Here is a 22,322-nt window from a genome sequence, read left to right as displayed (position 1 = left end):
GCCATCACAACCGCGCCGAAGGACGAATGCTACTCTGGCCAAGCGCTTTCGAGGTGCCGCCCAATCGCGCGCGCTCCCCATCTCTCCACAAGGCTCTTTGGCGCCCCTCATCATGGCCGCCGCCGCAGCAGCAGCAGCGATAGCAGCCGTTGGGAGTTCAGGCGTTCCCTGTTCAGATTACTGTGCCGGTATTTCTGCGAGGCGCCCTGTCCTCTCGCGCGCGGAAAAGAGGAGCAGAAGCCCGCCGCGCCATCGAATTGAGTGACTTGGGAGGTTGACACAGCATTATGATTGCACGGGATGGAAGCTGCCTTGCGCCAAGTCTCCCCCTCGTTGATCCGTCTAGCTCAGGGACTCTTCAAGGATTTAGAGAGGAGTCTTTCTTTCCCAGCCCTACCTCCTTGGAGACACACAAGGGACTTTGGGCACGCAAAGCACGTGGCAAGGCTTGCACTCCAAGATCATAAAGCAGTGAGGAGTCTTTCTCATCACATTTCCCTAATCCATTTTAAAGGGGGGGGGGGAGAGACACGGGGTAGGGGTGCCAGGGACCAAACTACAGACTTGCTGCACGAGGGTAAAAGGAGCCTCCTCCATAGCCCTCATCGTCACTAATAGCCATTGATAGGCTTGACTTGTCCTCCGTTAATTCAGCCAATCCTCTGAAAGTCATCCTAGTTGGTGGTGCTCACTGCCTCCTGTGCAAAGCTTGAGCTCTATCCCAGATCACTGGTCCCCCTCGTCCCATTTATATGTCTTTTACCCAGGGTAAGCTCTGTCAGACAGCAGCTTTTGTGCTGCTCTGGTTTTAATCATCGTTGATTAAAGTAATCAGCCTTGTTGGTCCATTGGGGGGGAAATATCCAAACAGCAATAGTTGCCTGATATGAGTACCAGTATTAGGACCAATTAAGCAAGCTGTTGGGGTCACCAGTACTCTTCTATAGGGTAGTTGTTAAATAAAAGAAAAAAATATACTGCATGGTGCTGGTGCCAATTCCAGGTGGGGAGTTTCGGCATCCCACCACCTAGGTGGGTCCTTATCCTGGCATGAATGTGGGTGACGCTGTGGTCTAAACCACTTGAGTCTCTTGGGCTTGCCAATTAGAAGGTCAGCGGTTCAAATCCGTGCAACGGGGTGAGCTCCTGTTGCTCTGTCCCAGCTTCTACCAACCTAGCACTTCGAAAGCACACCAGTGCAATTAGATAAATGGCGGGAAGGTAAACGGCGTTTCCGTGCGCTCTGGCTTCCATCACGATGTTCCATTGCACATGACCTGGAAAGCTGCCTGTAGACAAACACCAGATCCCTCAGCCTGAAGCGAGATTAGTGCCACACCCCATAGTCACCTTTGACTGGACTTAACCATTCACAGGTCCTTTACCTTTTACCTTACCTTTTGTCGTGGCATGGTGGGCCCCATCTCCTCCTTTCTTCAGCTCCCCATCCTTCCCTGATCTTTGAGAGTGGTAGGCTCAGCAGCAGACAGAGAGGTCAGTCTAGCAGCAACTATTGCTGGTGGTGCCTGCCATTTCAATCCTCCGGGACCCTGATATAAGCATTATGCTGGAATAAGGCAACCAAAGCACTAGAAGCATTGTAGGGGAATTTAAACGGGTGTCTCCTTGTGTGTGTGGAGAGACAGAGATTCCTATAGTGTGTTTTTTTTTGGGGGGGGGGTGTCAAAGCAACAATAAACTGAGCAGCAAAACCCAGTTTTCATATGGCAAAGCGTGTTGGAGAGAAATGGAATTCAGCCATTGCAGTTACACCATGGTGTCCCCTTCCATATTTACATCTGGATCACAAGAAGATGTGTCTGTTGGAATAATATCTACTCTGTTATATGAGGTTAAAATAGTGATTGTAACAACAGAGATTAATTTGTCCATTACAGTATTAACAGTAAAAAAGAAAGAAAATTAAAATGACCACACGATGGTGCCATCATCTTGAAGTATATATAACAGCCTGAAAAGAACATGTTAGCTAACTTGTTTTGAAGACTGTCTTCCAAAAGCTATTTAACAGCCCCCCTGGGAAATTTTTGGAAAGGCATAAGATTTCAGTCAGTGCAGAATTCACAATGGTTTTTAAAAGTTTATTTTTGTTGTGTATGTTTGGTTTTTTGAAGAACTGTGGGCATTTTCCAGGTGACCTGGAATACTGAGCATTCATCTTAATTAGTTCTTAGAGAAGTTAGGATGTTCATTTTGATTTGCTTGTGAGGAGTTTAGACAATGTTATATCAAAATTTCAATCCACTGAAGAAGCAGATTTGTTACACAAGTCCTCCAAAACAACTTTAATGGCACAAACTGGATTTGCTGATAGGTGATTGAATCTCACCTGAAAATACTGAAAATCTGGAAGTGCCCTGTGAAACAGGAGGGCTTAATAACAGGCATGGAAAGAAAATAAACAGAATATTGTCAGGATAAAAGCAATGGACAAGATTCACTTGTGAAAAATTGAGTTCCATGAGGACTCAGGAGGGGATGAGGGCCTAAGGCAAGAGATGCACTGAATATTTTTCACAAGGGATGCCGATCAAATTCAAACAAGAGCTGAGCTTTTAACACCCTGAAATTCTTTTCCACTTTGGGTTAAAATTTGCGCTGAAGAAAAATTCCCAGCTTTCGTCCTCCCACACCAATCCTCAAGTACTCTCCTCATGAGTTCCCCCCAGCGCCCACCTACTCTTCTGCTTAAGGCCTTTCCTGGTGTTTGTGGGAGTAGTGGCAACACAGAGAGGCAGGAAAAGAGGCAGTTCCCCACCAGAATGCTTGACATCCTTCCGGGCTGTTATGCTTGTTTGCAGCTACACAGCACATCAGTACCCTATCCCAGGACCCAGTGGCCACTGAGAGATTTGAGTTTTCCTGAGAACGACTACAATCCTAAACCCTGTGGATATTCAGGAATTTTGCTGTAAGGTATGGTCTCACTCTCACTGGTACACCCCCTGGCATCCCCAGTCCTTGTTAGCCTCCATTATAGCTGCTGGGATGGAACAAGTTCCTATGTGCGCTTGTGATTGGAGTACAGCAAGATACCTAAGGACACATAAATGTCAATAATTTGCTCTTCATTGTTCTCCTTGGCTGCTTGTGCTTCGTTTTGCCAAGTATGGGGGACCTGTGGCTGTGGTACTCCAGCTTCTATCAGTCCCCACCAGCATAGCCAGGGGTCAGAGATTCAGAGCGTTGTAGTTCAACATCTGGATGGCCACAATTTCCCCATACCTGCTTTTTGCAAAGTGCCCTTTCCACAAAAGTTCCCTGACACCAAGATGCCCCTTATGTGCTCATGGTTGTATAGTCATCGCGACACCCACCCATGCTGTGCATCTTGATATATGTGAATTGTGTTTCATTGGTGGAGCTATGTTCTACATTAGATGCTGTACTATGACCTTAGGTGTTAATGGGAGATTTCCCTGCTTAGCAAATACCAACTTCAGAGGAGGAATATTCCGTAGGAAAGAGTTAAGTCCGCCCTTCATACTGTAATCCCAGTAATTTCCAGCCCTCCATCCTGATGCTATTTGCATTTTTAGAACCAGAATTTAAGGGCACATAGAGGCAGGCCCTTTGTCATCAACCAGGGACCTGCACTTGGGGAACTTTTATTTTCACAGTGTGCATCCTGAGCACACCTTAAACCAGCAAAGCATATCTTTCTTTCTTTTTTTGCTCATGCTCTTTGAAGAAAGACTAGAAAAACATTGGTGGAATTATGCAAATATGGTCAAAATGTCTCGCATCAGGTTTTCAGAAACATCCAAACAAACAATAAGAGATTTTGCAGCATGCAGCTGGCATGGTGAGGCCATGAGTGTATGACCAAGGTGAAACAAAGAATGGAGTAACTGACAAGGAACAATTGTAAATTTGTGGATAATTATTGCCTTTGTTTGAAAAAGATGACTATTACGGGGATGATAAACACTATGGGTGGAAAAGAATGGGGAGGGGTGTTCTTCACTGATTAGCAAACCAGCTGTGGAGAAAAGCTCTAATCACTCGCCCTCCATTCTGCCTGAGTGAGTCAGGCATATCCTTGCTGCAGTGTTCCCAAATACACAGCAACAGGTGGAGTGTGGGGACTTCACTGTCCAGGGCAGCTGTGTACCAGCTCCATCTGGTACGCAGGCTGAGACCCTATCTGCCTGTGGACTGCCTCGCCAGAGTGGTGCATGCTCTGGTTATCTCCCGCTTGGACTACTGCAATGCACTCTACGTGGGGCTACCTTTGAAGGTGACCCGGAAACTACAACTAATCCAGAACGCAGCAGCCAGACTGGTGACAGGGAGCGGCCGCCGAGACCATATAACACCGGTCTTGAAAGACCTACATTGGCTCCCAGTACGTTTCCGAGCACAATTCAAAGTGTTGGTGCTGACCTTTAAAGCCCTAAACGGCCGCGGTCCAGTATACCTGAAGGAGCGTCTCCACCCCCATCGTTCTACCCGGACACTGAGGTCCAGCACCGAGGGCCTTCTGGCGGTTCCCTCACTGCGAGAAGTCAAGTTACAGGGAACCAGGCAGAGGGCCTTCTCGGTAGTGGCGCCCTCCCTGTGGAATGCCCTCCCACCAGATGTCAAAGAGAACAACAACTACCAGACTTTTAGAAGACATCTGAAGGCAGCCCTGTTTAGGGATGCTTTTAATGTTTGATGTATCATAGTATTTTAATATTCTTTTGGAAGCCGCCCAGAGTGGCTGGGGAGGCCCAGCCAGATGGGCGGGGTATAAATAATAAATTATTATTATTATTATTATTATTCACTGATAACCAACACTGAGATAGCTATTAGGGTTGCCATATTTCAAAAAGTAAAAACCAGGACACCCCAAAAGTTGTTGAGCTTTTTTCCGATTTACTTGCCTAAGATCGAGAACAAAGTACCACTTTTCGGAAATTCCACCTTTGAAATCCCAATAATATCCAGGGAAATCCGGACATATGGCAGCCCTGATAGCCATCTCCCAACTCGCAAAAGCTGTCAACCCTCTACCTGGTGAATATGACTGGCTTGTGATTGGTGGAGTATCACCAGCTGTCAATCAAGCCCCCCAAAGTGGACTGTTGCAAACAGTGTCATTTGCCCTTCTTCATTCCCCCAACCTGCAACATATTCTTGAAGTTTGTTAGGGTCAGAGGTGACCATTCAGCATAAACTTGCAGTGTTAGTTTGGATTAAGTGTAGGATTATTTAGACCAGTATTTTTGTATCACAAGCAGCATACTGGCTGCTCCTCTCATCTTCCTTTTTACCCTTTGAATAAACTGCTTAATTGGATTACTGGGCTGTACTGGTTTCTGAACACACTCAAAGGCTAGTTAACCTCTCTTATGGCTTAGGCAACTGGGTCTACACAATGCCTTGGAGGGCACAATGCCTTGGATACATTGATGAATGGTTGTAGCAGAGAGAGAGAGGGGGGGGGGACTAGGATGAGTTTCCAGGCGTACTAGCCTACCCTGCAGAGCTGGTGCTGGAACAGGAGACTGCCCTATCCTTACAACAGTTATTCAGAGTAATTGTCATTGATAGGTGCAACAGAAAATATTAGTGCTCCTCAGCCACAGGGGATGATTTGGCTGGAAGGAAATAGAAGGAGTAGGGAGAACAGTTACAATGAAAGCAATAGCCGCCATGCATTTCCAGTATGCAAACTGACCAACATTATGGGGCTCTGTTAATGTCTAACAACCTGGATCTACTTGCTGGTAAATCCTTTCAGTGAGTCACTGTTACATTCCAAGAAACTCCTCATTTCCCAGAAACTCTTCTAAGCCACAAGATTCTAGCTGCTTTATAATATTCACTGTGATAGATGGTCCTCCTCTGGCATCTGCATCCTCTGATGGATTCTGCAGTCATTAAGAGACGATGTTCTTCAAATGGATCAGGAATGGAGGTGTGTTCATTTCTGCCCCAATATTGTTCCATCATATAGATTTTCTAGATGAGAGTATCTAATTAAGCAGGCTGTGGAAGAAGCTCCAAGGATAGGACTAGGACCTGGACAAGGATGGATGTGGTTTTCATCAGCTAAAAACTGGCATTTATCAGCTGCCTGTCTGAGAGTTCTGCCTTTGTTTATTCATCCCCTACTTGGCATTAAGCCAGCTGATGTGAAGTTATAGAATGCCCACAAGCAGAGCCGTAGCTGGGTGGGGTGGGGGGTGTCTAGCCAGGGTTTCTGCCCCAGATGAATCCTCCAGAGGGGCGCCATTGAGGCTTCCAGCCTCCCAGCATGTCTGGGCTTCAACCAGAGAGAACGATGAAAAAGTGAATAGCAATCGGGCGCTCCATCTTTCCCCTTTCCCCATGAAGCTGTAGAAGGCTCATTTACAATGCGATGCAGGGAGAGGAGGAAGAGTTGGAAAATCTGGAGAGGCTGTGTGGCTCTCCCCAGTGAAGCAGAAGATAGGATCCGCTGTGGGTTTGCTACTGTGCGATAAAGAAATTCTGGAGGAATAGAGGGAGGGGCTGGAAGCTGAGGAAGAGAATCAGTTGGATTAGATGATCCTTGGGTTCCCTTCCAGTTATTTCCAACAGCCACATGAGATAGATGGTTATGGCCATGACGTCAGATGGATATGGCTTGCATAAAATGGCCTGAGAGATGCCCCATGAGCTGAAGGTATCCCATGCCTAGTTTGCTGCCTATTTTCCCACTCTGAATGAGAAGCTCTCCAGACCCACTGCAGTGTGTCCTTTACTAGGGAGCTCATAATATCTGATCTGCTTTCCCCAGCAAGCTCCTCACTGAAGGAGCTTTTATCCAGCTACATTTCTGCTACCTTCCTTCCTTCCTTCCTTGGGTATGGAAGGGGCTGGCAAGGCAGGCCCAAGACTTATTGCTGCAGGAGGCAGAACAGCAAATGATTCCCCTCCTCTAAGTTTCGGTGCACATTACCCAAGGCTAATCAAGTTATGTTGGCACTTGAAGCACAAATGCTTCTTAATGTGCCTGGCAGCAAAAAAAAGTTTGATGACTATAAGTTAAATAACCTACAATTTCAATAAAATAACCTACAAAATTAGCTGCCTGAGGAGGTGTTTCACTCTGCCTAGGGTAGGCCCAGCCCTGAACAGGCACCCCAGACTATTACATTGATTTTGCCAGCTGCTTTACTGATTCTAGAGACAGCCAAAAGAACATAATTAAGAGTCATCCCCCCCACAGCAAAAGGCCCCAGGTGCTTTAAACGTTCCTCACTGGGAATGTGCTTCAACTCCCTGATCATTTTGGCTGCTCTTTTCTGCACCATTTGCAGCTCTTCTATAACCTTTTAGACATGGAGGTGAGCAGAACTCAATATTTCTAAGTATATAAGGATGTTATTATCTTGGAAGTTTTCTTTCTGATCCCTTTCTAGGTCTTTGCCTTCTCCCCTCCCGCACCCCAGCTGCTCCATACTGAGTTGTTGCTTTCTTTGAGCTGTCCAGCACAACTCATCATTGTGGTGCATCTCAGAATCTTAGAGAAACACAGCTACTCCCTCCTGGACTGCTGTTTCCCTGACTTCCTAAAACACACACAAAAACAGGATACAACAAGTGACACTTTCTCTGAGTGAGGACTTATTTCCAAACTTGCTTTTGGTACATCTATGCAGGAATGATCATCATGGCTATTCCACCCAGTGGCATGTTGTCTTGCTTGAGGTCAGTCTCCAGGCTGTAGGATTCCAGCCTCATAGAATTCTAGCACGTTTGAATTTAATTAGTGCATTAAGACATTTGTTATCTGTCTCTCTCCATCAGGATTTCAGTGTGTAAGAAGCTCTGAGATGGTTGTTCCAGCATATGGCTGTAACTAGCCTCTTTTGTTTCAGACCAGAACAAAGTTTGAAACTAGCATTTTTCTCTACCAATAGTTTAGAAACTTTTACCTCTTGTAACTAAGCAGTGTTTTACTGCCTGTGCAATTTTTCTGACTGCTTTATGGAAAAGTACATGAACCCAACCTTTGAAAAGTTTTGTAAGTAAACCATTTTGTACAATGATAGCCTTAGATTTTTATGTATATAGGAAGATAGGTTGTGATGGTTTAAAACACATCCAATGCACATTTAAAACACATGAGTTCCCTCAAAGAATCCTGGGAACTGTAATTTGTTAAAAGTACTGGGAATTGTAGCTCTGTGTAATGGGAAACTACAATTCCCAGGATTCTTTTGAGAAAATCAGGTTCTTTAAATGTGTGTTGAATATGCTTTAAATGTTTGGTGTGGATCTGTGTCTTAGTGGATAGGCTGAAGTTCCTGTTTCAAGCGCTGAATATGTTATCTAGGAAATAGGGTGTAGCCATGAGCCTGGAAGATCTGTCTTCAAAATTATAACTCTGCTCTGTGAGGGCTCTTGGTTCTTGCCTAATGAACATAGTAATGATTTTAGCTCAGAGGGTTCTGGTGGACATGAATGAGCAATAATAAAGACCTTTGCAGGCTTAACCAAGCTATGTAAATAATTATTAATATAGTAGTAAAGAAAACATTGTTCATTCCCACAGATTGCCTGTCACTTCAGACAGGAAGTCCCCCCAACCCGGTCTGTCTCCATTTATAAATATGATGTGTTTGTTTTTGATTTCTCTTTCATTCATGAATGGCCAAATGCACTGTCTGATTTCCCACGGTGGTGAAAGGAGGGAGACATCATGGCAGCGGAGAACAGAGGAGATGGAGAGACTGACTGAACCCTGAGTGGCATTATCAGGAAGGGCACCAAAGCAGACTGGACAATAATATAATAAATCCACCAGCACATCCTGGCTCTGGTGAAAAGCATGATCAGAGGGCACAGGCCTTTCTGGTTTCTCAATATTTTTACATGTATCCTCTACCAATTCATCATCTCAGCACAATTCACACATGCATTTCAAGCATGTCCCTCTCACTCCCCTAATCCTGGGCGCTCTAGTTTACCCCCAACAGAGCTCCAATTCTCACCACCTTTAACAAACTATAGCCCCTAGGATTCTTTGTGTGGGGGATGCTTTAAATGTCCGAATTGCTCGGCTAAAAATGAAAACAAAGCCAACACACATGGGTGTAGCAAGGACACACAGTAAAAATTTCATGTTTTCCATGATCTTTAAATGCAAGATCCCTGAGATCCATAGTTTCCTCTGCTGATACCATAAAGAAAATCTGGGATCCAATGCTTAAAACTACACATCCAGGACACTGCTGCTCACATGGATGACCCTCATCACTTTCATATCTAGAGCCCACCACCATGCTCAGTCTAACCTTGTACCCCCATCGCTTTCAATCCCTGTTAAGAGCTGCATAAAAATCAAAGTTCCAGTCCTTCACGGCAAGCAGGAAAACTGGAGGCAGCTGTAGCAAGATTGCAGCAGCTCTTACACAAGCGATGGAGGGCAGGAACCTGTTGTCCTTGAAATGTTGTTCACCATGCACTGCCTGCTTTCATTTAAGCTGATCAGCATCTATCTTGACTCCATGTAGAGAAAGAACAAAAGGGGGAGTGATAGTGGTGGAGGATAAAACTCTAGCACCCCTTTCAGAGCAAAAGTACACAGTGTCAACAAGCCCCCAGAGAAGTAACCTGGGGCCAAAGTGAAACATACGGTTGTATCCAACATTAGTTCTAATCAGAGTAGACCCGTTAACATTAATGGGGATGAATAACTTAATTTCAATGGGTCTACTCTGAGTAGAATTTATTGTGACTATTAAATGAGCAGTGGGAGAACAGCGCCTTGAGCTTCTTGGAGAAAAAGATGGGATATAAATGCAACCAACCAACAAACCATCAGTCGTCTTGAGGCCCTTCTCTTGCCCCCACATCAGTAGCATATTTAAGTACATGAAATACCATAGAATTGTAGAGTTGGAAGGGACCAGATATAACTCAATTTTTGGTTCCCCATCCAACTTAAAACCAGACTGAGCTCAGCTTAGCTTTGCAAATGCGCTAGCAGTTTTATTGCAGTACCATAACATATGTGACATAGTTTTGTATGTAGCACTTAATGATGATCCAGTCCTTAAAAACCACAAAAACTCAGCAGACAGAGAAATGGCTTCCCTATCCTGTGAATTGGCATTCACGATTATGAATGAATTTTCCCTTTATCTACTCTACTGGAATGCTAAAGGAATATTCGACAAACTCAGGAAAGTACAGACCATCACAGAATCAAGATTTGCCAAGGTGGTGTTGTTTTTGTACCTCGCTTCGAATTGCATATAACAAGATCAGGGACAAGAGTCCACCTTTTGGGGGAAGAAGCATGTCCAGGTAACCACAAGAGAAAGTGAGAAAGAGTGCGGGGGAGGGAGGGAGATGGGAAGGTTCCGCCCATTTTAGGCTCTGGCTCCGCCCACTATCCGCTGCACACTTTACTTCTCCCGCGCGTCAGTGGTCCTCCCCATCCGCGCTTTACCAGTTTCAGGTTACTAAAGGCGCTCTCAACTGATGCAACCCATATGGGAATGCAGCTGAACATTCTTTGGGTAACGCTACTTGCAGAAATAGGTCTTCCAGACCTTCGATATGCATCTGGATCTAGGCAACCAATGAGCCCTTAAATTTTTTTAAAAACAAAAACCCGAAGCTTGTCACACTTGGACTCCATAAGCCAGCTTCATGAGCTATGGTACCCTAACTGAGCGCACGGCGCAATTTTACTTCCTCTGCATCCAGAGAAATATTTCGGGGGGGGGGGGCAGCCTTGTGGCCCTGTTTCCTCCCGCTGCCCCCGCATTCCTGCACCCACCCCCATGCCTTGCAGACACGAAGAAGCTGAAGGGGCTGCCCTTCAAAAGAGGGAGTCTCATTCATTTCGAGACGTTTGCGCCGGAAAGTTGACGCCAAGCGCTGGCGGTTCCTGCGCGAGAAACGCCTGTCGACGGAGACGCCCGTCGGGCTTCCGCTAGGGGGAGAGCAGCAGGCCAGGAGAAGAAGAAGAAGAAGAAGACAGAAGGGGAGGACCGAGGGGGAGAAGGGCGATCCTCTCCCCCTACCCCACCCCTGGCCTCCCCTCCCCTCGGCGGCTGCTCGCCTTATTTGTCTAGGAAGTGGGTATTCTCAGCCCGTCCAAGATGGCCTCAAGTGGTTGTCACGGCAACAGTGTGAAAGTCATCAGTGCCATGGAAACCCTCTCTGTGGCATAATAATATAAATATTTTCCTTGAAGAAGGAGCCTGGGGATGAGTGGGCGATGTGCTATTTTCTAGCGCTGCTGCTGCCTGGCTGCGGCGGACGGGAGGAAAGGAGGTGGGGGCTGGAGGAGGGACGGAGGCTCCCCCGGCGATGGGGGAAGGGGACCGATAAAATTAGCTCAGCATGTCTGCACTGGCGGGGAAGGGCCCCGCGGGCAGCGGCGGGCCTTGGCACCAGAGAGGAGCCGCGCTGCCTGGGCATCGCCAGGTCCCAAGGCCACTAGATGGGCCCACAGGCGGGCAGGAGGCGCCCAGGTAAGAGGAGTTTGCCTGCTGCTTTGCTCGACTTGCCCCAGGGCTCCTGATGCCTTGCCTTCCTGTCCCAGAGGAGCAGGCACATGCCAGGCAGCCGCTGCAGCAGCTGAGTCTCTGGGCTCAGCTGCACTCAGAAGCCCACACTCACTTGGCAAGGGCACCAGGCAATGGGGAAGATGCTTCCCATTCCCCGGAGTTCCTGAGAGTGAGGGTGGCGCAGGGACAAGGGCGCTCAAGGCCACTTCATGTGTCACAGCATCCCTGGCGGATGGACGGGCACAGGAAGTGAAGTGCTGCGCAACCCATGACTAGATCACATGTGAATAAGAAATGTAGGGGCGTTTGGTGGTAGTAGTAGTTGTTTTTGGTTTTCTTTGGGGCTTGTTGTGGGGAGCATTTACTCTCAGTATATAAAGGCTGGAAAGCCAAGGCCCCAATTGTTGTTTCCTGGAGCATGTACACAGGGCAGCAATGCACACAAGGGTACCACATGCAGTGATGTGCATGCCAATCTCACATGGTAGTTCCTGTGTCAAAATGCCACCTGCTTTAATAATTTTTGTAACGTCTGAAGGGGCCTAGACATAATCATGAAACCGGAACGTCTTTTATATATAACACTTGGCACATCTTATGGTATGGAATGCATCTTGTGTTTTTCTCTCAGCTTGCAAAAGGAAAACGAAAACCACCGCCAGTTCGCCACTTTTGAAAGCAATATTGCAGGCTGAGCCTCAATTCCCATCTGTAAAATGGATATAAGAACAACCCTCTTTATAGACATCTAAAAGGAGGAATGAGAGAAGGACTGGGAGTTTTTACCCAAGTAGTGTCTGAGGTGACTTACGGTGTAAAAGACAACCTGTTGCACATTGGGGGCACCACATGCCTTTGTAACATTTTAAGTGGTAAAATGTAATTTAAATGGATAAGGATGTATTTAAATAATGAAATGTAAATGATTTGTTGTAAAACATTGAATACATCTATAAATGCATACAGCCACAAACAACCATATACAGAACTGCAATGGCTCCCCTCCACCCCGTAACAGAAGTGGCATAGATATAGAGTTGGAAAATTGATATTCGGTGTGCCATTGTTTAAGCAGCTTCAAATTCAGGCTTGTCAATTTGTGGGGAGGGAATGTATGTGACTTCATAATCACAGTCTTTTTACGACCAATTGTTTTCTGCTGTCAGTTTTGCATCATGCAAAGCACCTTTTGCAACACACAATTTTCAGAAGCTGATATCTATGAGGTGCTTGGCTTTCTTGAACATATTATATACCTTTGCATATGGAGATGCAAATGTTTCCTCCATTTGCCTCCTAGACTTGTTTGCTCTGACTATTAGGAGTGAGTACCTGGAGTCTCAGGCAGAGCTCTCTTCCAGACTTGCCTGTATCCAACTCCAAATTCTCCCTCTCTCCCAACCATTTGATTTTGTGGAAGGTAGATTTGCAGTTGCACTGGCATACATGGCTTTCAGGAGGGTAAAATGCTTCCGGTATGTTGCATTGCAAGGCTGCTTGTTTGCCTGTCTCACCACCCCTATTGCCAGAACCATAAGCTGCCTTACGCTGAGATGGCCCGTCTAGCCCTGTATTGTGTACTACTCTGACTGGCAGCTAGCGATCCAGGGTTATTCCCCACCCTACTCCCTGATCCTTCTGAAAACAAGAGGTTTGAATCTGGCATCTTCTGCATGCAAACCATGCAGATCACATATGGCAGGGATGGGAAACCTGCAGCCCTCCGGATATTATTTCTGGCTGGACTGCTGGGAGTTGGTTTCCAACAGCACCTGCATGGACCACAGATTCTCTATCCCTGAGCTAAAGCCTCTGCCACACTCAAATGCTTTATGGGCTATTTTCCTATCACAACATTCACAACTGCTGGCATGGCCAACTCATTATTGTTGTCCTGAGCATTGTGATTGCAACAGAAGGGTGGGGCTTAAACCTTCTGAAATAAATTAATACATTTTGAAAATGAATGAATCAATCATGGAATGACCATAGCATGGTAAAGTCCCAGGTTCAATCTCTGGCTTTCCAGGCAGGGCTGAGAAAGGCTTCTGTCTGAAACCCTGGAGAACCACTATATAAGAGTAGACAATAGTGAGCTCAACTGGACCAAGGGCCTAATTCAGGATAAGTTAGCTATGTATGTACTTACTGCATTTGTAGTGTGCCCTTTCTTCAAGAAGCTCAGGGTGGCATATATGCCTCACCTCCTTTTATCCTCACAACAACCATTTGTGGATGTGTTTGTCCACACTTCTGCTTGTGCCACACCTAGAAGGCAGTGGGAAAGGAGGAAGTGTGGTTAAGCTCTGTGCTAGCTTTGATGGAGAGCTCTTGGTGCAGCTTCCTAATTTCTAGTCTAGTGCCACAGTTGGGACCCTCGAGCCAGATCCTGATCCTTCCAATAACTAAGTCCCAGATCATAGGATCAGGCCATATAAAGAAACACTCCCACACTTCCTTGCTATTTTTTCAGTCACTATTGTATCAGTTGGAATCAATGGGTACTCCAAAAAGTTCAGCAAAAGGGGCAGAGACACTGGGTTGACTTGCTTGACAGCCCCCCTCACCGCCCCACCCCGACGATAGACCTTGGCTCAGCATCAATCACTTGAAGGCTCATCATCCAACATGCACACTCTCTCTTGAGCGCTGCTGCAGCCCTCTGTGCCCTTTCCCTAGTACAAAGCATGTTTGCTGCTGGTGATGCGAGTTGCTTCAGCAGATATGAACTCACAGGGCAGAACAAGCTGTGCAGCGGGCGAATATGCTGGCTTTTTATTCCAAACATGTTGTTTATGTCATAAAAGGAGACAACTCTGCAAGACAGGATTGAGAAGTGGAAAGGTGAACAAATAGGGCCTCTGAAGGTTTGCTGATAGGATCTTAATATGAAGGTATAACTGTCTGGCTGTGGAACTGTGACAAGGTGTGCATATATATCTGAATTGGTCTTCACCGTCAGCGCTGCATGATGGATGAGCATAATCAAACAATGTCCTAGGGAGAACATATTTCCTCCTCCGCTTGTGAAATTTCATCACTGTTGTGGACAAGACTCTCTGGTAATTCTGCCAGAACCCCCCCCCCCCCCCACTACCGGAATAGATGGATGCTGTCTGTTCTAAAACTCTGACTCAGGGCCAAACGAGACTTGACATTAAAAGGTTTTATAGCATTTAATGTTCAGGGATTTTTAAAAACACAAACAGGAAAAACCTGCACAGGAGATGCAAAGACACGTTTAACAATTTGGCCCTTAATATTCATTTGAGATATTACTTTTTAGATTTAATTTTTTTTTGGCCAGCATTCGTTTGTGAAGAGTAGCTGAAGGGGCATAGAGTGCCCCAAATCACCCAACTTGCCTGCTGATCTTCTCACTTCCCCCCGGTTGCAAATAGTGGTTTAAATTATGACATACTATATACTATATATTGTTCGTTTACCGATATATCCAAGTCTATGCAAAAGAATAAAAACTCACTGTTTATTTTCTGAGCACCAGGGATCTTAAATGATAACACCCTTTTCTAATTGTGCAATAGGTATGTGGCAACATGAAGAAGAACTACCTTGCTCTATGAGGCAAAAGGTCAATCTAGTCCAACATTCTGCCCCCAGCTGTAGCTAGCTAGATTCTTCTGGAAACTCAAAGACAGGACATGAAGGTGATGCCCTGTTATTATAGCATCTAGTAATCTAAGGAATTCTGTCTCTAAACATTGGGGCTTATTAATCATGACTACTACCTTATTATTTATTTATTACAAGCAACCTAGATCCCTCTCCTGATCAGTGTAATTTCTGAAGTGGAAATATTAGCACTTAAACCTTAAAATGTTGCAATTTTAAAAAATACAGTGAACACTGGACATTGTATATTTGATTGTCCTATAGAAGGTAGCCGAGCAGCTGCCAAGAGGCACTTATTGGATAGTGATGGATGTTTGGGCAAAACCTTCCCAACATCCACTGAAAAGTGCATTGTAGTCACATGGCCACGGGGACTAGTTCTTCTTTCTGATGATGTACCTGGCAGCTGTGCCCCCACACTATAATAATAATAATAATAATAATAATAATAATAATAATAATAATTTTATTTATTATTTATACCCCGTCCATCTGGCTGGGTCCCCCCAGCCACTCTGGGCAGCTTCCAACAAAACACTAAAATACAATAACCTATTAAACATTAAAAGCTTCCCTAAACAGGGCTGCCTTTAGATGTCTTCTAAAAGTTTGGTAGTTATTTTTCTCTTTGACATCTAGTGGGAGGGCGTTCCACAGGGCGGGCGCCACTACCGAGAAGGCCCTCTGCCTGGTTCCTTGTAACTTGGCTTCTCGCAGCGAGGGAACCGCCAGAAGGTCCTCGGCGCTGGACCTCAGTGTCTGGGCAGAACGATGGAGGTGGAGACGCTCCTTCAGGTATACTGGACTGAGGCTGTTTAGGGCTTTAAAGGTCAGCACCAACACTTTGAATTGTGCTTGGAAATGTACTGGGAGCCAGTGTAGGTCTTTCAAGACCGGTGTTATATGGTCTCGGCAGCCACTCCCAGTCACCAGTCTAGCTGCCGCATTCTGGATTAATTGCAGTTTCCGGGTCACCTTCAAAGGTAGCCCCACATAGAGTGCATTGCAGTAGTCCAAGCGAGAGATAACCAGAGCATGCACCCCTCTGACAGTCCGCAGACAGGTAGGGTCTCAGCCTGCATACCAGATGGAGCTGGTAAACAGCTGCTCTGGACACAGAATTGACCTGTGCCTCCATGGACAGCTGTGAGTCCAGAATGACTCCCAGGCTGCGCACCTGGTTCTTCAGGAAGCGTGTTGGAGCGGGTCAGAAGGTATACACATATACCAATCAGGGTTCCTCCTTGCACTGAGAAGCTCTATGTGCATACACCATTACATGCTCAGAACCCCTTCTGATGTGCTCCAAATGCATGGAAGGTTTATGGTCACCAAATGTGGCAGGGAGACTAGTCGATATGGCTCTGACCCCTCTCACACATTCTTTCAGTGCAAGGGGTTGTCATTTGAACCTGACACGAATTACTGTCATCAACACAACTCCCATTCAGTTCAGGCTATAACATTTGTTGCATTGTTTTGGTTGCTTTGGATACCTTTTCTTGCTTTACAACTCTGAAAGAGCAATATTAGGAAAGTGTCTGTGAATTGCAACAAATCCTTCTCCCACTGTTGCATGCTCCCCCTCTCCTGCACTGCAGTGTATAGCTCCAGTGGTTTTCCTGTGGAGTGGGGAGACAGAAGTATTGATGAACCAATTTTTGACTACCCCTCCCCATGTGAAAAGGAAATAGTAAAGTGTAGTTTTACTAAAATCTAAAATGATAGAAAACCACAAAAGGAGAAAGATTTAAATAGCTGCTTAGTTTGAAAAGGCTTGTCAGTTCAGCACTACTATCCTCAGTATGCGACCACTGATAGGTGGTAGATTAATTATTGAGAGTAATAGTCATGTTTAACATATGTAGTATGAAGTAATGTGGGAATTATGTTGTTATTACAGAAAGCACAAAAACTTTAGCATGCAGCGATTGTTCTTTGTTAATCTTAAGGATTTTGAGGGTTTTATCTGTAAATGCTGCTGCATAAGAATATTTCTTTTAACTACAGTATAATGATTCTTGAGCAACATTAGGCCGAAAAGCCTAAGCATATTCTCTTAAAAAGTAAATGCCATTGAATCTCTCGAGCAGTTTTGAATAAACATGGTTAAGCTTGGAATGTAAATCATGCTTTATTCGTGTCATATATATGGTATCTTAGTTTGCTGGTATTTAACTGTCAGGACCCTTCCCACACTGTCAAAAGCCTTTTCTAAAACCACTTAACTAGCATGATGAATGTTTGGTGATACCATACACTATTTGATATTTTTCTATAAAGTATATATTCTACTTGTTCTTGATTTGTCAGGGACTCAGGACAGAGCCATGTTATGTCTACAAACGCACATTCATAATCTTTCATTTCTTGATGTGACACAAGCAGGTGGAGGCAGAGGACTTTGGTAGAGGAGATCAATAGATGCTAGTGATGTTCTTAATCTTTCCACACCCAGAAATTCTCCTCTGCAAATGCCCCCTCCATCTCAGTCCCCTATCTGGAGAGAAGTTGGTTAAGACACCTTGGGTGGGCAATTTTCAAGGGAGAATCATTGGTCGGAGAAAGAATTAAGCATCCCCTCTACCCATCAGTTATTCCCTGGGAATGACCACCTATCAGAAATTCTGTAATAGTGGATTTCTTGTATCAATAAGCGGCTGGAATAGATCATCTTTGAAGTCCCTCCCAACTGTATGATTCTGTGACTATAAAATGTTCCCCAGCTCTGCATTGCCATTACATTATATAACTTGCAATTCCAGCAACACAGTGGTTAAATATTATCACTTTGCTCTTCTACTAACATAACTTTCCCAGTTCGAGTTGTCCTTCAAATAACTGTGTTTCCTCAATTACAGATTCTTCAGGTTTATTCAAATATTGAACCAACATGCATTTACCAAGTTTGTTTTAATTTAATTTTGAGAAATGTATTACAATTTCTTTCTCCAAACTTGTGTTCAGTGTGTTGTACTATCTTGTGACATGGAATGCTAGAATAAATTAGATTTTAAGGAGTTTGTGCTGGATTGTGCACATTTAGGTATCAGTGGCAGAACAGAATGGGAGCTGCTGTGGTCACAGAGGTTACTCTCCTGCTGCTTTGGAAAGTTAATAGATATAATCAGGATTTTCAGGCTGTGCATCTGCCAGAACAGTAGTGGCTATTGCTGCAGCTTTGATGCAGGAGATGGTATCAGCTTCCAATAACGTGGGCCCCTTGTGCTAATGCCCAGAATACAGTGTGGAATTATATGCTCTACAAGCTGTACAGCCTCTGAAGGGGGTCCCAGCCCTATAACATAGTTGACCTTATCAGTGATATTATGATACATTTTCTTGAAAACAAACAGGGCCATCTCTAAAGAACTTTTGGTCTCATTTTTATTCACTTAATGGAGTGCTCCCATTTACTTTCCCCCATCTAAACCCATCATCTCCACATGCTGCCTGTCTCTGTTTTCAAGGTCCTCTGCTTTCTCCAATAAAGCTCTGACCTATGTCAATAGCTTCAGTTCCAAATAAAATGTGCATGTTTTGAGTCATCTTGCAGATCAGATTTTCCCAACTTTTCAAATTGGATTTGAGAAGACAATCAAATATGCCTTCCCCCGCTGCCGCCACTGTGGTCTTCAGTGATTTCAAGTTCTATGCAGTTGTTTCAAACCCTGAAGTAAGCCCTGCTCCTCTCTAAGAGGGTGGGATCCAATTTGCCTTTGTAGGTCTCTTTGTTCCCTGCAGTTTTCACATGGTAGTGGGATAGTGTTACTATTTCTCACAAATCCAGAAGAAACAGATCTCACATCCAAAATCCCAGGGACATGTGAAGATCCTAGAGGTTACATGTTTCATGCCACTCCAGTTTCTGAGCAGTGCGAGATTCCAAGGGTCTCAGGGTTGGATCAAGGCACAGCAGAGACTGTAGTGTCTTTATGATATATGGTTTATTTATACATATATACAACCTGAGCCTATGATGGAGGGGTTCACAGCATAAACACCCCAAAAGGGTCTTATTTCTCCCATAGGCACAGCCTTGGATTCAAAGAGAAATCAAACATTGCTCTCAAACATTGCTCTGACTCTCTCTGTGCCTTGCTGCTTTACTTCTAGGTCACATCACCGCAACTCTCTGTTCTCAACTTTGGCTTTTTTCTGTTGAAGGAAGGGGCCCTACCCATTTGCTGACTTGCACCAAGCCCGTTTAGCCGCCTTAATGGCTCTCACCCAGGCTACCACCTCCCCAGGAGGCTAGTCTGGCTGTTACAAGAATTATAAGGCTTGGTTCAATTCTGACACTTGCTGAATCCAGGGATTAGAGAGGTCTGGCACCCAGCTTAACACCCCAAACTCATAACAATATTAAAGGCAAATGGAGCTGTGTTGGCTGTATTTGGGAAATACCTTTATGAGGCCAACCAAAATAATAATAATAATAATAATAATAATAATAATAATAATAATAATAATAATTGTATCCTGCCCTCCCTGGCCGGAGCCAGGCTCAGAGTGGCTAACATCATATAAATAACACAGTATACATAAAAACAGGCATCAATTAATTAAAATACATCTTAAAATTAATTCAGACAAATTAAAATCTGGACAAATGGCAGTTATCAGGTTAAGATTGAGAGCAGTTAATACTTGCCAGGACCAACTGTTTTCACTGATCATATAAGGACCTGTGAACAGGCTGGGAGGCCTCCTTCATGCTTGTTCTTATACAAAGGAAAATAGGTCAGACTGCACCCTGGCCAAAACAGTGTGCAAGCAGGGATTACTGGATAGTTAAGACACAACTGGCCAACAACTGGCAGTTGCACAAGGTTGTGTGTGTGTGTGTGTGTGTGTGTGTATTCCACAATCACTTCTGCTTTAAGTGGTTTTGCAGGAATTCACAATGCTTCAAGCTATACTATACTATGTAAGGTGAAAAATTAATGGAGACACTGAGAAAGTTTCAGGGAGTAAGTTCCTAACCCCAGACTGAGTATGGTTTCTAAAGAGGGAGATTTGGCAACAGAGGAGGGGGGGGGGAATGTTCATTGTCTTTTACTTTAAATAGAATCAGTCCTGGAAGGAAGATGACATCAGCTAGCTGTGTGTCTTTTGCTATTTCTGTTCCATATATGATTTGCAATGTAAATAAGACTAGTCTGCTAAGTGGCCACCATTGAAAGACTAAACAATATTTTCTCTAAACTGCATGGAGCAGAGAAAACTCATTCAAGTCCTGAAATCAGAGAAGACCAAATTTGTTCTGCAGTACTTCATGGTGCTCACACTTTGAACTGGATTTTGCTGTTATTTGGTGAACAACCCCTCCGTTGGCTCAGGAAAATTTAATTTTCAAGAAAAGTACACACAGATTATGGAATCAGGTTAGCTTTAACTTCAGTGACCCTCTGCTTTGCTCTGAGGACATTATTGAACTCAATTGATGCAATAATAAAAGACAGATTGGTCCTTAGAAAGCATCCTTTTCTGGTATTCTGAAGTCTGGTAATCCTATAAGAGGCAAAAGCAGAGTCATTGTCATTGTCCTGATATAATATTATTTCACATAGAGACTTTTCCTTTTTATAAAATGTTAGGCACAAGCCACTGGGACCCCAGTTTATTTGGAAGCAGGTTCTATAGATTTCAATCTACAACTGCAATGACTTACTTCTAAACATATGTGCTTGGGATCACAACCTTGTAGCTGCTCAGTCTTCCCTAAGCTTCAGCTACCATGATGCCAGCGCTTTTTTTTCTGGCAGTACTCAATGGTATGCAGTACCGGAACCTTCCCACTGCCCCCCAAATCTTGCGATGCCCCTCGTGGTCCCTTCCAACTCTATGATTCTGCTATTCCATCTATGGTTTGAAAAAGCAGCACTGTTGTGGCCATTCTCTTAGGGGTGTGTGGCTTTTCTCATATCATTTAATCATTTATGTGGGTGGATGGAGGGTGGGCAGCACAGAGAGAGGAGGAGTTGGCTAGTGTGTGCTGTGGCACGCCAACCTTTCTTCTCTCTCTCCCACTCTGTATTGTTGTACCCCTAACCTGCCACCCAGTGCATGAGATCCTCTTTGTCCCTCCTTGAATTGGGCATGGGTCCTTTTACTTTCCAAGATGATATTATTATTATTATTATTATTATTATTATTATCTTCATCATCCCAACTTTTCTCCAGACAGGGACTCAAGGTGGCTTACAACAAATGAAAACCACGCAGATAAAATAAAGAAGCTGAAAACATAGAAAAGATAATAATTAAAAAGTAATTAAACTCAAATAGTGTTAAAACTATTGCTTACTCCTTTCTTCTTACCTTTCATTACATTTTTGTTTCATTATTATTTCCTTTAACATTCTTATCTCTTTGTTCTTTTTCTTTTTCTTCTTTTGTTTTTGCTTTGTTCCAATCATTTGCACTATTTGTGGTCCTCTATTCAAGGTAAACGGCGTTTCCATGCGCTGCTCAGGTTCAGCAGAAGCGGCTTAGTCATGCTAGCCACATGACCCGGAAGCTGTACACCGGCTCCCTCGGCCAGTAAAGCAAGAAGAGCGCCGCAACCTCAGTGGGGCATCTGAAGGCATGTCACAACCACCACTGGCACTCTGACTCAGACTCCCATTTGGTGGCCCCCTCCGTTTTTTGTTTTTTACTTACAGAACTTAAGAGCAGCTTTTCTGATAGGCTTGCGATCACAAGAAGACCAGTTCAAGGGAACTGGCCCCTGTACAAGAGAATTCTGAAGTCAACTGGTGGTATTTAATGGAAATCCTCACTTGCCTAGCCAGTGTCCTTCTCAAATAATTCTGGCCGTTTCTTTTCTCTCTCTCCCTTTTTCCCCTTTCTGCCCAAAGAAGGTAGTTATGCTAGATAAATTCTTTGGTTCACAAGGAAACGGAATTATAATATGTTCTTCAGCTACTTAGCCTCTTTGAAGTCATTCACAGCTTACTGTGTTTCTCTGTGGAACTTTGAACTCTCCACCCACAATACATAACAAGACTTATTTATTTACTTATTGCATTTCCTTTGCTATTGGTTACACAACTGTTTCTTTCCAGATGAAAGAGAAATAAGCTGAGAACCTCTGTTCTCGCTAGAGGTCATTTGCGGGCCCAGGCACAGGGAGCCCGCAAACGTCGGGGTTGAACCATGGGAAGAAGTAATAAAGATGGG

The 22,322-nt window shown here is 44.5% G+C and overlaps 2 long non-coding RNA genes across 4 annotated transcripts; both read left to right on the top strand.

Moving 5' to 3' along the window:
* The first annotated feature begins 29 nt into the window (after positions 1-29).
* On the top strand, positions 30-8,776 carry LOC309342930. The gene is made up of 5 exons (XR_014157034.1): positions 30-471; positions 2,823-2,937; positions 5,846-5,929; positions 7,428-7,686; positions 8,669-8,776. It is a non-coding gene; the product is annotated as an uncharacterized lncRNA (long non-coding RNA).
* Positions 8,777-10,749: 1,973 nt separating this feature from the next.
* Positions 10,750-21,436, top strand: LOC309342719. Of its 3 annotated transcripts, XR_014156993.1 has the most exons (4): positions 10,750-11,468; positions 15,050-15,172; positions 20,359-20,524; positions 21,324-21,436. It is a non-coding gene; the product is annotated as an uncharacterized lncRNA (long non-coding RNA). The 3 variants fall into 3 exon arrangements; XR_014156994.1 differs by lacking the exon at positions 20,359-20,524 and having other exon boundaries at positions 11,046-11,468; XR_014156995.1 differs by having other exon boundaries at positions 11,050-11,468; positions 20,359-21,425.
* The last annotated feature ends 886 nt before the right edge of the window (positions 21,437-22,322 follow it).

This window comes from Podarcis erhardii (assembly GCF_964252035.2).
Source record: "Podarcis erhardii genome assembly, chromosome: 5".
Lineage (NCBI taxonomy): Eukaryota > Metazoa > Chordata > Lepidosauria > Squamata > Lacertidae > Podarcis > Podarcis erhardii.
The sequence above is the reverse complement of the archived record's forward strand: the minus strand, read 5'-3'. Positions and strand labels throughout refer to the sequence as shown.